The 6,943-nt window shown below is 40.8% G+C and overlaps 1 pseudogene; it reads right to left on the minus strand.

Annotated features, from left to right (window-relative positions):
- Nucleotides 1-886: 886 nt before the first annotated feature.
- LOC783582 (large ribosomal subunit protein eL28-like) lies at nucleotides 887-3,630 on the minus strand (annotated as a pseudogene).
- Between the last annotated feature and the right edge of the window lie 3,313 nt (nucleotides 3,631-6,943).

Here is a 6,943-nt window from a genome sequence, read left to right on the forward strand (position 1 = left end):
TTTTAAACATTTTCTATTTCCTGAATAATCTCCAATAATCCACACTCCCTAAAATGCAATAAAAACTAGTATGTTTTCATAATAGTGATTTTTTTTTTTTTAATTCTATGGCAAATATATTTCATGTGGTGTTGCCATGTCATTTCATTTTTCTCTCTGGGTAAGTCCACTTTATGAATGTTTTATAAACATACCCCAGGAAATCTGGGGTAAGTCATCTGTACTAGCAGTCAGAAATTTATAGGCTCTAAATTCTTTGTTATAATAAATCTCTTGACGTACAAGGTACCATATTAATGGTAATTAATTTATAGCATAATTTAAACTTGTAGAAATAAAATGTTGATTGCCTCTGTCTGACCTTTCCCTGTCAGACCTAATTCACTTAGCCTAAGGCCCTCAAGGCCCATTCATGTTGTCATAGATAAGATTTCATTCTTTTTATGGCTGAATAATATTCCATTAAATTTATCTATCTCTATCTATATACCTATATACATATATATCTTTATCCATTTATCCATCAATGGACACAGGTTGTTTTGTATCTTGGCTAATGTAAACCATGCTGCAATAATCCTGGGGATGCATATGTCTTTTTGAATTAGTGTTTACATTTTCTTTGGGTAAATACCTCAAAGTGGAATTGCTGGGTCATACATTAGTTATATTTTCATTTCTTGAGGAACCTCCATACTGTTTTCCATAGTGACTGCACTAACATTTATCTTGTCACATTACTAATCAGAACTTTTTATGAAATGCTTCTCTGATCTCCTTTCCTCATAAGCTAGTTTAGACTGTGTTTGAACTGGGAGGATCCCTCTGCTTAGACTATCATAGAAGCTATACAGCCAGAAAGAGGAAGAAAAAAGTGAAACCATTTTTAGAGCTTTTTTTGAAAAGGCTAAGAGGACAAGAGAGATTCTCAAAGGAGAGGGAATCCTGGTGAGTACTCCAGGCAGGAGGAGAGCCTTGAACCTCAAGGTTCCTATCACCAAAGGCTCCATCCCAGACCCCCCGGGTCCAACAGGACTGAGTCCTCCACACGTCACAGCAGAACTCTTCCTCTTGAGGATCTGGGGACTTGAACTCCCTCTAGAGGCTGAAGTGTGACACTTAAGGGTAAGGAAGAATACATAATGCTTAGGGGTTGAAAGGAAGCCAAGTGTGAAAAACTGTGAGAATAATGAATTTACTAAGTCTAAACTAAATAGTAAAATAATGAAGGCATCATAGAGAAGGTGACAGAAAGAAGGAGCAAGTGATTGAATGAATGAGCATCAGGGGGTTTTATTGCTTTAGTTTATACTTGATTGCCCAAATTTTCTCATTCTGAATATTTGCAAATTTGCAGAAGCTATAGAATACATATTTCTGTTTGGGAGATGAGACATTTCTTAATTCTGTTTATGGAATTTCTCTAGGTTCCTTCTTGTCGTCCTACTTCCCAGCCTGGCTGGCTTCTGTACAGGAATGTTTGGCTCTTCCTGGGATATGCTGTATGATAACAGTCTCTTGGAGTCTCTGCTGGGTAGGCATAGCTTCAATTTATGTCTGCACTCTTCCAAAGGGTTTTGAAGTTTCCGAACTTCTAAATCCAGGACCAGCTATTTTGAAATAGAATAAAGAGACTTAAACAAGCAAACTGAACTCTGTCTTCCCTACCCACATTTCTTCCATGTTAACTTTAACCAGGGTGACAGTATTCAGGAGAGAGAAGCCACCCAATAACACAGAATGATTCTTTTTTTTAAACTGTGCAAAATCATGGGTTTGCTGTGAATGCTGTATGCTGGTAGGCAGGTGATCCTCAAAGAGTTAAACCACTTTCCAAGTTGTTTTGAACTAAACTTTTGCCCCAGGGTTTAAGAAATCTCCCTCTCTAATTGAAGTCTTCAGTCAGTGGCTGCTTATAATCAAGAAGATTGCACTTAAAAGGTATAGAAGTTGGTCTTATTATTGGCATTAGAAGATTTTGCTTTGTAATTACAAGCCAGGGAGTCTAGAACCAGTAGATCTTATACAGAGAGAATGGCAGACATTTCAGCTCAAACTGCATATTCACCAAGAAAAATGGTGCTGAGCTGTTTGTAACAAGAAGTACCATTGGCTTTTCATCTTTTGAGCTTCTGATATGCTATTCTATTTGTCTTCTAATGAAATTGGTGGTTATATTCATTCATCAAGTACTTACTGCTTAATAATATGTGCCTGGTGTTGTACAGAGAGCTTTGTAAACACTGAGTAGAGAATACAGATTCAGGCAAAGCAACAGACTGTTAAGTTCAAGGAACATGATCAGGAAGACTTGGGAAGGACATGTATCAGTCATCAGCAAAGTTTTTTTGTTTTAATTTGAGGAACAAATTTGAGAAACAAAGCGGCTGACAGCTTTATTGCTTTGAGGAGGGGATAGTTGGTTCAGGAGCTTCTTGATGGGGTGGGTCCGCTTCTTCTTCACCATCACAGACTTCTGGTTGCACAGGATGGCTCTGGCTCTGGGGATGGTGGCCATGCGCAAATCTGGGTGTTACTTGTTCTTCCAGATCATGTGCTGGATGCTCCTAAAGGTGACCTGAGCATTCTTGCTCACGGTGGTTTGCACGTCGGAAGTAACCAGTTTGTGCTGGCCAGATCTCTGGCACCATCACGACCCTTTTGCCATCGACTGCCGGCTGCATGCCCACAGTCTTGCTGTGAATGAGCCCATTATAGTGGAAGGAGTTGCAGGCCTTCAGGTTATTGGGTTTGGGGCTGTTGTTCAGTCACTCAGTGACCCCATGAACTGCAGCAGGCCAGGCTTTCCTGTCCTTCACTATCTCCCAAAGCTTGCTCAAACTTATGTCCATTGAGCCAGTGATTCTATCCAACCATTTCATCCTGTCATCCCCTTCTCCTCCTGCCTTCAATCTTTCCCAGCAATAGTCTTTTCCAATGAGTAAGCTCTTCACATCAGGTGGCCAAAGTATTGGAGTTTCAGCTTCAGCATCAGTCCTTCCAATGAATATTCAGGACTGATTTCCTGTAGGATGGATTGGTTGGATCTCCTTGCAGTCCAAGGGACTCTCAAGAGTCTTCTCCAGCACCATGGTTTGAAAACATCAATTCTTTCATGCTCAGCCTTCTTTATGGTTCAGCTCTCACATCAATACATTACTACTGGTTTTTGGAAAAACCTTAACTTTGACTATTCAGACCTTTGTTGGGAAAGTGATATCTCTGCTTTTTCATACACTATTTAGGTTTGTCATTGCTTTTCTTCCAAGGAGTAAACGTCTTTTAATTCCATGGCTGCAGTCACTGTCCACATTGATTTTGGAGCCCAAGAAAATTAAATCTGACACTGTTTCCACTTTTCCCCCATCTATTTGCCATGAAGTGATAGGACTAGATGCCATGATTTTCATTTTTTGAATGTTGAGTTTTTAGGCCAGCTTTTTCACTCTCCTCTTTCACCTTCATCAAGAGGCTCTTTAGTTCCTCTTCGGTGTTGTAAGTCTGCTCGTTCCTCTTGATTGAGAAGCTGGAGCAGTTCTGCATGACCATACATTATAGATACATGGTCAGGGTGGTGGCTCCGCTCACTGTGGCCGCCCGAGATGGAAAGAGCCAGCAAATATTTTTCATTAAGGGCTAGACAGATAGTATTTTAGGCTTTCTACAGTCCTAATGCTCTCTGACACAACTATCCCACTGTGCTGAAAGTTGAAATGTTGAATGTGAAATTGACCACAGAAAACACATAAATGATGAACATCATTTTCTTTTAAGTTGTGTTTATTTATGGGCATTGACATTTGAATTTAATTTTTATGTGTCACAAAGTATTCTTTCTTTTTTTTTTTTTTTCAGCCGTTAACAGATGTAAACACCATTCTTAGCTCATAGGGCTTACAGAAACAGGAAATGGAATAAATTTGGCTCATGTGCCGTACTGTGCTGACTCCAGACATGAAATAATCTCTAGGACCATCTTGCCATCATTTGAGAGGTACCTGACTGCACGGAAGAGAGAGCAACCAGTGCATTCTTTTGTCTCAGGTGTGACTTTGTGTAGCACTCTTACAAAGGCATTAGAGTTGGTAAAATATTTACTTCTATTCTAAATACTGGAAGGGCATTTTGAGGACATTCCCTGCACTCCACTCCTCCCTGTATTAACTGTTCCAATGTGTAAAAACCTTCATTTGAGAATATTCTTCCCCATGTCCAAACTCAATCAGCTGTGCTAGTCAGCTGTGCTAGAGGGAAGGTTGTATCACGAAATGAAACCAAACTGCAAACAACACTGAATAGTTGAAACAATCTGAATAGTTTCTCTATAGAGCTCCATGGGCTGGGAAGAGCTTAGCTATAGATAATGGTCACAAACAGGAGGGCAGTATCTGCAGTGTGGGTTTAGATGGCGAACATATTGGCCTTACTGCTGTCACCTGGAAAGAACCTTGTCAAATTTAGAGTGCATCGTACAGTAAAGTCTGATGATAGAGTGAACTGCTTCCAGAGACAGGGAAGTCCCCATGTTGAAATTGGGTAAGGAGGAGTTAGAGGTCAATTAGTGATGATGGGGAGAAGGTGATGTGGGATCTGCAACTTGAAATTATAAATTCTAAGACCATCACAGATGATGGCTTTGTGGCACATGTCATCTTGCTTCAGTTGGAGAAACAACATGAAAAAAAGAGACTAAAATGAATTTTGTTGTCATGCACCGTATTTTACATTTCAGATCACACAGGCCCAACCAGACATAATTACCAAGACCCACAGGTCCCTGGGTCCCTGGGATGGGCAATTGATTCCCAAACGGGTGAGTAGTTTAAACCCAGGTTGGGTTTTTCTCAGTCTTGTGAGCAAAGAACCAAGCATTTTGGTAAAAGTGGATGAAAAAGTGAAGGCGTTTCATTTCATTTTATAACCCAGGCTAATGTCCTCTCCCCTGTTGATTTCTGATCTTAGAAACCAAATACTTGCTAAGGGAAATGAAGTCTGAAAAGGGGGGAAAAAATAAGCTAAGCTTTAAGTATGTCCCAGTGGTAAGCATTTAAATTAGAGCAAAAGAAAAAAGCTCTCTGAAGCAAGCGGTGAAGGCTCCCCCGACCTGGACTCTTAGGATCCAGCCCTAAGAGAAAGGGCAGGTCCCCCAGGCAGCTGTCTCTCACACCGGTTGGTGAACTGCTTTGTCAGCAGCACCACGCATCATTAGCGGATCTGGAAACACTCCAGCTGCCTTCCTCTTACACACTCTCTGTACCTCTCACTTTAAAAAAGCTTTCATCGACATCATCCCAAACATCTTTTGTTTTCCCAGCTGGAGAAGGCTTTCTTTCTGTTTGCATCCCCTTCTCCAGCTAACTAAGTTCTTTTGCCCTTAAGAACCATGACCATGAATCAAAGGGAATCATCACCTGTAAACTCTAAAGTGAATCTGGGCACTTTGGGATTCCATAACTCATCTGTCTTCTCGGGGCTGCCATATTTAGTTACATTTTCCTTACGCTGTTGGTGGTCATTATCTTCCCTGCTTTCCATCCCCCATATTAGAGGCAAAATATGAAGCCCCTCACAGCAATATTTTCTTCTGAGGTTTAGCTCCAATGCAGCATAATCCTCTTTGCTTGGGTGGGGGGTTCCCAATCCTTCTGTCAAGCTGGGGTGAGACACATGTCTAACCTATGGCTAGAGTTATTTACTACATAAAATGATCTCCTGTTCTGGGGTTTAACATGAATTTTCTGCAAATGGCTTTATAATAAATCTCAGGAAGAAATCAATGTATTTAAAACAAATTTTTTTTTAAAGATTGATACCCATTTCTTGCCCATAAAACCTCACACAGAATTCTTGGCTTTCATACATTTTTCATGCATTTTAATCTTTACATCTAAAGTTAAATGGAACTTTGAAAGTCATTTGTTTATCTTTCTGTCTCCATAGATGACACTATGCTCTGATTTTAAACATTGTAAAGGTATGAGATTCTGCTGTCTCGTTTTGGAACCCTGGTACCGCAGGAATACTTTCCTACAATGATTATCCCACCCATTTTGTGTTATTTTGGCTTACAGTAGAAAGGGTGAATAGACCATCATTATTTTCTGAGAGACATAATTTGATGTGATGAAAATATTTACTCGATGAGTTGTTTCCAGGCTGGGGAGTTACCGACAGTTCACTACTGCCTTGCCTTTAATACTTTGCCCCTTTCTCTATCCCTTACTTGTTTCTTCTTTTCAAATTTGGAAAATCCACTGCCCAGATCACAAGAGGACCAGTTCCCGGGAACTGGGCACTGTTCAATCTAGATACATGCAAAACTGTTTGTGCACAATTTGTTGCTCACTGAAAGATCCTGAGGGCTTCCTAAGTAGCACTGGTGGTGAAGAACCCGCCTGCCAATGCAGGTGACCTAAGAGACGAGGGTTCGATCCCTGGGTGGGGAAGGTCCTCTAGAGGAGGGCATGGCAAACCACCTCAATATTCTTGCCTGGAGACTCCCATGGACAGAGGAGCCTAGTGGGCTACAGTCCACAGCGTTGCAAAGAGTTGGACTTGACGGAAGCGACTTAGCATGCATGCAAAAGATCTTAAATATCCACATAAGTGGGTTTTGAATGAGACTGAAAACTTTCCCTGGTCCATGGAAACGTCTCTGGAGTTTTATTCTCAAATAAGACTTCAAGGTATCAACTGGTTACCTTCAGATGCTAACTTCCTAATGTCAAGCCAAAAGCATTGGGCTCTGATTGTGTGGGAACCCTCTATGACACTCCCAGATAGTTTCTGAGAAATAGGAAGGAAAACAGGGAAAGAAAGTGAAAAGAAAGTGAAAGGAAATTGATATCAAGGTGCTCCTTGGAAGATGGGATTTTGTGTGTGTGTGTGTGTGTGTGCGCGTGCGTGTGTGTGTGTGCCAGTAAACCTAAGGAAAAACTGCTGA

Source organism: Bos taurus, chromosome 14 (assembly GCF_002263795.3).
Source record: "Bos taurus isolate L1 Dominette 01449 registration number 42190680 breed Hereford chromosome 14, ARS-UCD2.0, whole genome shotgun sequence".
Taxonomy (NCBI): Eukaryota; Metazoa; Chordata; class Mammalia; order Artiodactyla; family Bovidae; genus Bos; species Bos taurus.